General features: G+C 44.5%; 1 long non-coding RNA gene across 2 annotated transcripts in view; it reads left to right on the top strand.

The window, feature by feature from the left end:
- Nucleotides 1–1,657: 1,657 nt before the first annotated feature.
- LOC108178851 (uncharacterized) overlaps nucleotides 1,658–9,480 on the top strand; it is a 146,568-nt gene continuing 138,745 nt past the window's right edge. For both annotated transcript variants that reach the window (XR_011380551.2, XR_016218715.1), the window contains exon 1: nucleotides 1,658–1,929. This is a non-coding gene — a long non-coding RNA (uncharacterized LOC108178851). The remainder of the gene's footprint in view (nucleotides 1,930–9,480) is intronic.

Here is a 9,480-nt window from a genome sequence, read left to right as displayed (position 1 = left end):
CTCTCTCTCTGTAACTCTGCCTTTCAAATAAATAAATCTTTAAAAAAAACACAATGAGATATCACTTCACCCCTCTCAAAATGGCTAAAATCCAAAACACAAAGAGTAACAAATGCTGGTAAGGATATGGACAAAGGGGAACACTTACATACTGTTGATGGGAATGTAAATTAGTGCAGCCATTGCAGAAAACAGTCTGGAGATTTCTTAAAAAATAGAAATAGACTTGCCATATGATTCAGCAATCCCGGGACTGGGTATATACCCAAAATACATGAACATATTGTATCAAAGAGATACCTGCACCACCACACTTATAGCTGCACAGTTCCTATTAGCCAAAATTTGGAATCAGCCAAGGTTTCCATCACCAGATGAATGGATAAAAAAAATGTGGTATATACACACAATGGAATATCATTCAGCTGTAAAAAAGAATGAAATTCTACCATTTGCATCAAAATGGACATAACTGGAGGACATAATATTGACTGAAATAAGTCGGACACAAAAAGACAAATACTCCATGTTCTCCTTTATGTGTGAAGCTAAAATTAAAAAAAAGAAAGAAAAAAGGAAGAAATGCCTGTGTATATCAGTATTGTTGCAAATATATAGTTTTGTGAAATTTTATATCTTTCTCAAAACAATGGTTAAGAATGTTATACTACTATATTTTAATGATCTTTGATTACCTTAAAATTTACTGTATATTGGTAAAATTTCACTTTCCATTCAATTATTGTTTATAGCCATTGCCTATATTACCACTAAAATATGGTCTTTTTTCTGGTTAAACTTCTTATTTGGTGAAGTATTTAGCCTTATTACTATAATGTACTTTTTTATTTTTTTGAGATTTATTTATTTATTTGAAACTCAGATTTACACAGAGAGAGGAGAGGCAGAGAGAGAGAGAGAGAGAGGTCTTCCATCCAGTGGTTTACTCCCCAATTGGCCGCAACGGCTGGAGCTGTGCTGATTCGAAGCCAGGAGCCAGGAGCTTCTTCCTGGTCTCCCACATGGGTGCAGGGGCCCAAGGACTTGGGCCATCTTCTACTTATTTCCCAGGTCATAGCAGGGAGCTGGATTGGAAGAGGAGTAGCTGGGACTCGAACCGGCGCCCATATGGGATGCCAGCGCTTCAGGCCAGGGTGTTAACCTGCTGCACCACAGCGTCAGCCCCATTTACTATAATGTGTTTTCAAAATATTTTATGACAAAAGCTTAAAAAAGGAGAAGGGAGAAGGGGGAGGGAATAGTATTATGTTCTTAGAGTTGTATCTACAAATCATATGGAATCTGTTAAGAACTAATTGAAAATTTTAAAAAAAGAAAGTTCCCGGTCTAATAATTCCCATATCCCCGACATATCTGAGTCTGGTTCTGATGTTGCTCTGTCTCTTTAAACTGTATGTTTTGCCTTTCACTATGCCTTGTAATTTTGTGTTGAAATATGGGCATGACAGCCTTGCAGAAGGGAGCTGTGGGCCACGATCCTGGAGGTGTGGTGGTGGGCTTGTGCACGCCTTTCTCAGCCTTTGTTCCCCTCTCAGGTGGGCCAGGATGGCCGCAGGGGCAGCAGCTGGTTGTTTTCCTCCCTACAGGCAGGTCAGGTTTAGATAATCTCCCAGCAGGTGAGGGTCTGATTAAGTCAGTGTCCCTGGAGATCAGGCCTTGTTAAGAATAGAAGGGCCCAGTGTGGTGTGCTTCAACGGTTTCCTTTCCCTTCTGGAAAGCATGAGTGGGCCTGGGCCTCCTCTTCTTTGCAAGGACCTGGCCGAGCCCCTGGAGGTGAAACTCACAGAAGCGTGGAGACCCTGGAGGTTGTGACCCTCAGGTCTGTCCACCAGGAGCCTCTGGTCAGTCCTGAGCTGCAGCCGGGGCTTGCCTGCCCTGGCACTGGTTCCCACGGAGGGTTCGGCTCTGGTGAGTTGTGATTTTCTTTATCTCCTCTTTACCTTTCCATTTCTGGGGCCCTGTGACCTCATTTCTCTTCCAGATCCTGGAGGAAGTGCTGATGTTTCAGTTTTTTGGTTTGTTCAGCTTTTTACTTGTTGCTAGCTCCTGACATACCAAACAAGAAGCCAGAGTCCATCCGATTGTTTTTAAACAGAGCCTTGTTATGTTTACTAAAAAATTAACATTTTATCGGGATTCCAGCATTCTCAACCCCCTTTTATTCTCTTTACTTTCTAGCATGTTATCTGGATTGTTTTCAGTGAGAAGCCCTGTAAATGTGAACACTTATCACTGATGTGTGTGGAAGAGGCTTCCCTCTGCTCTCAGCAGTAGCCCTGCTGGCGTGGAGATCAGGAGCTGGTTTTGAGTAGGTGTTCCTCTTGACGAATGCAGCAGGTCTGATTGCTCTCCGTCTGGGATGGCTTCCGCTTGGAGTGCGCTTTAAAGTGCTGTGGCTCTCTCTTCCTATTGCAGTTTCACTTTGTTTCTTCTTTGTTTCACTTTGTTTCTTCACCATCACCAGACATGGCCAGAGCTGGCAGCTTTTACATTATGTATCCAAAGAAATATTTTGGGGACCTATTAATTCTCAACAACTTCAGCTGGCATTTGCAGGGTCTGCAAACAAATGGAGTTGGCGGGCAGCCCAGGCTGTCGACCCAGGCCCCTGTTCGTTGGCAAGGACCTACCTTTTGTGCTCTGACGTTGTTCTGCTTTGCAGATGGCTTCTTTATACAAGCTAGTGGACGGCTTTGGGGGCTGATGGTTCTTACTCCCCTCACTCAATCAGGGGCTGGGGAGCACAGAGGACCATGCAAAAGGCAGGCACAGCCAAGGCTCTTTGTAGAAGGTCTGCATGGATTCCACTCACACACTGTTTCCATTCCTGACTATTGGGTTTGCATTTCAGTCCCACGGATGGGGAACTACTCTTCCTTTTGGAATGGGAAGTCACATTCTGGGCACGTTGTGTGAATGTTTTGCCTGGGAGCAGAGCCTTGGGCGTTTCAGCTGCTCCTTGGTTCTTTGCTCACCCTGTCCTCTGCTTCCAGCACCGTTGGGGTCTCCGACTTGGGAGCACCCCCATCCCTGTGAAGTCAGAGAAGGGGGAAAATTCTCTGGATGTTCATTTTCTCCTCCTCTCTGCCTCCTCCTTTTAGAAAACACATTTATTTTTAAATTACAAAAGCGTTATGTGTTCCCGGTAGAAACTGTGCAAACTGCTGGGATAAGATGCCCTAGTGGAGGTTAAACTGGGACTCATGATGGCAGTGCCTGGCGAGCAGGGAGGATGTATGCTTACCTTGCTCCCTTGTGCCTGCCCACCTGCCCGGCCCTGGGGGCTATTGATTTGTGTATTTCCTGTTAGCTTCTCCTTCTGGGTAGGAGGCTTGCCAAAGGGAGAAAAAATTCATTCACTCATCAGAACACTTTAGACACCAGAACTACCAAACCCACCTGGCATTATTTCCTGGGATCCTGGGTGGGAACTGCACTGCTTCTCTAGACTAACTTCTACATCAGTGGCTGGCAGAGGATGGCCCAAGGATGCCTGAGGGTCTACAGGCTCTTTCAGAGAGTCTGAGTATCCCTGGCTTTCCAATCACATGTCTTCGGGGGGCTGATTTTCATCATGTACAGTCACGTGCGGCATCGTGACAATCGAGTCAATGACAGGACATGCGTTCAAGGCTGGTCCCCTGACAGCGAGAGATCTAAACAGTTCCTCTCATGTAGTGACGTGGTAGCTGTCACATTGTAACACAGTGCGTTGTTCACGTGTGTGTGGTGGTGCTGGTGTGAGCCGACCTGCACTGCCAGGTGTGACACACCCAGTTACGCACAGTACAGAACACTTCATGGTGACCATCAATGACTACGTTACTGGTTTATGTAGTCACTACACTACACTTTATATTGTTATTTTAGAGTTACTCCTCATCCTTAGAGAAGAAGTTTACTCTAAAACAGTTTGTCAGGGGACAGCAGCTCAGCCTCCCATGACTTATGTTCTCTGTGTCTCGCCTGCATGGGTTTCTCCTGCGCTTTGTTTAATCTCAAGTGGTTTGGTGCATTGTGGCCATAGGAGGAAAGACCATGCATGGCTACATAGGAGGATACTTTAAAAGGGTTCATGGTAAAACAGAAATTAAAGCATACTTTTTTGAAATCCATGTATAGTTTTTTTTTTTTTTTTTTTTTTTTTGACAGGCAGAGTGGACAGTGAGAGAGAGAGACAGAGAGAAAGGTCTTCCTTTGCCGTTGGTTCACCCTCCAATGGCCGCCGCGGCCGGCGCGCTGCGGCCGGCGCACCGCGCTGATCCGATGGCAGGAGCCAGGAGCCAGGTGCTTTTCCTGGTCTCCCATGGGGTGCAGGGCCCAAGCACCTGGGCCATCCTCCACTGCACTCCCTGGCCACAGCAGAGGGCTGGCCTGGAAGAAGGGCAACCGGGACAGAATCCGGCGCCCCGACCGGGACTAGAACCCGGTGTGCCGGCGCCGCTAGGCGGAGGATTAGCCTAGTGAGCCGCGGCGCCGGCCGAAATCCATGTATAGTTTTTTCGTAATGTGCATTTCTGTGATCTTTTTGAAGACCTCCTGTATGCAGGATTTCAAACTTCCACTTTCTGGCCAGGAGCCCAGAACTCCATCCAGGTCTCCCACATGGGTGGCAGAGGCCCAAGTGATCTGTCCATCTTCTGCTGCTCTTCCAGGCACATGAGCTGGGAGCCAGCTTGGAAACAGGGCAGACAGGATTCAAACCAGTGCTGCAATTTGGGATGCTGGAGTATTAGGTGTGCCTAACCTGCTGTGCCACAACAGTGGCCTCATATTGTAGGTTTAACAACTGGTAAAAATACAGCCATGCACCGAATGACAGTGTTTTAGTCAACGGGCTGCTCCTACCACATGTGTCCCATAAGGCTGTAAGGCCAACCACATCAGAGCCATCACGCTTTGTGTAAGTGCACTCCGTGATGCTCACACAGAATTCATAGGGACAGAACTGCTTAGCGTGTTCCTCAGAATGTATCCCCATTGGTGAGCCATGCAAGACTGTGAACTGTGTGTTTCAGGATGCACGCATTGGTGGTAAACGCATAAAGAAAACCGCAGAGCAGATAATGTAGGAGTTGAGAGTGTTCTTGATTCTGTGAGCCTGAGCTGAGGGCTGTGAACAGGGAGAAGAGGGGAGCTTCTCAGAGCCGGCTGTTCTCGTCTACACTGAGGTCTTCCTGTCTTCCCTCCATGTGCTCTGCTGAGTGTCAGCTCATTGTCTGAGTGCAAGACTTGTCCTTCTGCACACCTTTTAGGGTGCTGGGGCTGTGATTCTAAAAACTACATTTTCCTGGCCAGCACCGCAGCTCACTAGGCTAATCCTCTGCCTGCGGCGCTGGCACCCTGGGTGCTAGTCCTGGTCGGGGCGCCGGATTCTCTCCTGGTTGCTCCTCTTCCAGTCCAGCTCTCTGCTGTGGCCCGGGAAGGCAGTGGAGGATGGCCCAAGTGCTTGGGCCCTGCACCCCATGGGAGACCAGGAGAAGCACCTGGCTCCTGGCTTCGGATCAGCGCGGTGTGCCGGCCACAGCGCACCACCGGAGCGGCCATTGTGGGGTGAACCAATGAAAAAGGAAGACCTTTCTCTCTCTCTCTCTCTCTTTCACTGTCGACTCTGCCAGTCAAATAAATAAAAAATAATAAATAATTAAAACTACATTTTCCTTTGCCAAATGGCTCTGCCAATGGCTGCGAGAAACGAGCTGGGGGAGAATGGAGGTGTTTGTTGTTTGTGGTGGCTGTCTGCTCTTGTCAGCATCGCAGCAGCCAGCGGCCATGTTTTCCCATCAGAGCAGGTGCAGATCGCAGCAGAGGCAGTTGATTCCAGCAATCAGTCTTTCATGGCCTCTGAGGACCCAGCGCTGAGCCAGCATGACACTCAGTGCAGGGGGGCCAGCGGCTTGTCCTCAGAGATCTGATTTCCACCTCTGTGGATGCTACTTTCAAGCTTCTGGATTTTAATATTCCCAACCTCTTCCCTTTATCCCTGCAGCTCTAGAGGAAGCAGCTGCTTCCTGGAGACAGCACTTGTAACTTAGAGTTAACTGAGGTGCTTACGTGGCACTGAGCCCTTTCATTGTTGTTGACATTTGCTCTGCATTGCCCACCTTACAGTTCAGATGAATTGCTTGGGCATCATTGGTGTGGCCTGCTGTCTCTTGACTGAACCCTTAAGATACAGAAAATGGTTTCAGAGTGACCCCAGGCAGAAAGAACCCCAGACATGGGATTTGGGGCATATTTAATGTCTCTGGACTTCAATACAGTACCAAGCTCATTGTCTGGGGTTACCTGTGGTGGCTTGGGACAGTGTTATGGGAGCAAATGCCATGGGGATCAAGTAGGAGCTGTGCATGGCTGTTCAGGCAGGAATAATGATTGTGGGGGTATCATGGCTCCTTCTTGTGCATTGACACATTAACAGAAAGATAAATGACAAATTCAAGTCTTGAAGCCCTCATTTCAAGTACTGGTCAGAGAACCAGAGTGATTCCAACTAAACTGATTTCTTCTTTCAACCACAGGGCTGACCTTGCTGAAAATCAGACAAAATGTTTAATTGTGCAGGATGCAGAATTATAATCTAAAGTGAATTCAAAATCATGGCTAGTCTGTCCCATGAAATATGGGGTATTCTTTGGGAAGGACGGGCACCCAGAGACCTGCCATGGAGACATTTGAATGGATTCAGATGAGGCTGACAGTTTTGGAGTTTGGAGTCAGTAGAAGCAGCTGGCTATATGCTATAGTTTGGGTCCATGAGAGGTTCATGTGCTTGAAGCTCAGTCCCCAGAGATGGTGGAACCTTCAAGGAGGGTGGCGTAAGTAGGTCACTGGAGGGATTGCATTTGGAAGGGATTAATGTTAGTTTTGCTTGATGAATTTGTTCCCATGAGGAAGGATATTTATAGAAAGAGTGAGCCTGGCCCCTGAGTCTCTCTGGCTTATGTCTCACCATTTGATCTATCCTGCCTGTGCTCCCACTGTGATCATGTCCTCTGCCATGAGGTCCTCACCAGAGGCTGAACAGGTGGGATGACCTGATTTTGGATTTTCAATCTTCAAAATTATGACATAATAAACCTCTTTTTCTCATAAAGTGGCAGCCTAGGTATTTTGTGACAGTAATACATCACAGACTAAGACATCCTCTGTTTCAGAAGAGACCAGGCCTTTATTGCTGGTGGACACTGTAATCATCTCATGCAGGCAAGGTGCCCTGCAGTGTAGGCTCAGTATTCCTCAAAACCTATGCAGCAGCCTGTTGCTAAGTGGGCTCTGAAAACAAGCACCAACCGTGTACAGAGGGGAAGAGCTGATAGGAGTATTTCAAAAAGATGCCTACCTTACACCTTATAAGTCAGCTCAAAATGTAACAAGGACCTAAATCTGTGACCTGATACTATCACATTACTAGAGGAAAACATTGGGAAAACTCTGCGAGACATTACCATAGGCAAAGACTTCTTGGAAATGACCCCAGAAGCACAGAAAATAAAATGAAACACAGACAAGTAGGAGATTGCATCAAGCTAAGAAGCTTCTGCACTGCAAAAGAAACACTCAATAAAGTGAAGAGGCAAGCAACAGAATGGGGGAAATATTTGCAAACTATGCAATTGGTAAGGGATTAATATCCAGAATCTGTATACAGAGTTCAAGAAACTCAACAACAAAACAATCCAGTTAAGAAATGGGCAAAGGACTTGAACAGGCATTATCAAAGGATGACATTCAAAGGGCAACAGACACATGGAAAAATGCTCAAGATCAGTAGTCATCAGGGAGATGCAAATAAAAACTACCCCTCATCCCAGTTAGAATAGTTATTATCCAAAAATAAAAAATTCTGGCGAGGATGTGGGGAAAAAGGGACCCCAATCCACTGTTGGTGGGAATGTAAACTAGTACAACCATTATGGAAGACAGTATGGAGAGTCCTCAGAAATCTGAAAATAGATCTACCATATGACTCAGCCATCCCACTCCTGGGAATTTACCCAAAAAAATGAAAGCATATGAAAGAGTTATCTGTACCCCTATGTTTATTGCAGCTCAGTTCACAAATACTAATATATGGAATCAATCCAGATGCCCATCAATGGATGACAATATAAAGAAATTATGCTGTATATACACTATGGAATACTAAGCCATAAAAAAGAATGTAATCTTGTCTTTTGAAACAAAATGGATACAACTGGAAATCGTTATTCTTAGTGAAATAAGCTAGTCCCACAAAGACAAATATCATATGTTTTCTCTGAAATGTGGCGAATAATATAGAATACAAAAAAGTATGGGAATGAAATGGACATCTTGATATATGATTGTTCTTAGCCCTTGTTTATACTCCTGTGGACCTGTGGTCTTCCTACTTTTTACTTATTAAATCTTATGGTTTGTGGTGAATTAAGTCTATGATTATAGCGTGTAATGAAGTAAGTCTTTGCAAAAAATAAAGAAAAAAGAGAAAGGAAAGGAGGAGGGGATTGAGGGACAGAGAAGGAGAGGGAGAGAAGTTTGGTTATCTTAGAACTGTAGCTATGAAATACATGAAGTCTGTTCTCTTTATATTAATACAACACAAAAAGAATTAAAAGATGCTGCTAATTTATATTACCAGAAAATTGGAGAATATAGACAGTAGTGTATGTCATGTGTGCTGGAAAAAAAAGACAGGATGTGACCTAGGATAAAAGAAAATTTCTCTTGATGATGCCAGACATCCTACATTTATTTTATTTTTTTCCCAGAAACCTTTCCTTTAAGATATACAAACTTCATGAATTTCATAAACACAACTTAAGGAACATAGTGATTCTTCCCACTGTACCAGCCATCCCACCCTTCTTCCTTCTTCCAGTCCTATTCCCATTCTTATTTTTTACTAAGATCTATTTCCAATTAATTTTATACACATAAAATTAACTCTATACTATATATATATATATATAAAACTCTATACTAAGTAACGAGTTCAACAAATAGTATGAAAAAAACTGTTCCTCAACAATCGAAACAAAGGCTGTTCAAAGTCATCACATCTCAAAGTGTCAACTTCACTTGTATAGATTACCTTTTAGATGCTCTGTTAGTTACCACAGATCAGGGATAACATATGGTATTTGTTCTTTTGGGACTGGGTTATTTCACTATGTATGCTGTTTTCAAGTTTCATCAATTTTGTTGCAAATTACAGGATTTCATTTATTTTACTGCTGTGTAGTATTCTGTGGTGTACGTATCCCATAATTTCTTTATCCACATTTGGATTGATTCCGTATCTTAGCTATTGTGAATTGTGCTGCAGTAAACATGACAATACAGATAACTTCCATATGCTCATTTCATTTCCCTTGGGTAAATTCTGAGGGGTGGGATTCTGGGTCATATTGTAGGACTATATTCATTTTTCTGAGGTACCTCCATACTATCTTCTACAGTGTCTGTACCAGTTTA

The sequence above is a fragment of the Oryctolagus cuniculus genome, chromosome 12 (assembly GCF_051225735.1).
Source record: "Oryctolagus cuniculus isolate XC-2025 breed Fujian yellow rabbit chromosome 12, ASM5122573v1, whole genome shotgun sequence".
NCBI lineage: Eukaryota > Metazoa > Chordata > Mammalia > Lagomorpha > Leporidae > Oryctolagus > Oryctolagus cuniculus.
The sequence above is the reverse complement of the archived record's forward strand: the minus strand, read 5'-3'. Positions and strand labels throughout refer to the sequence as shown.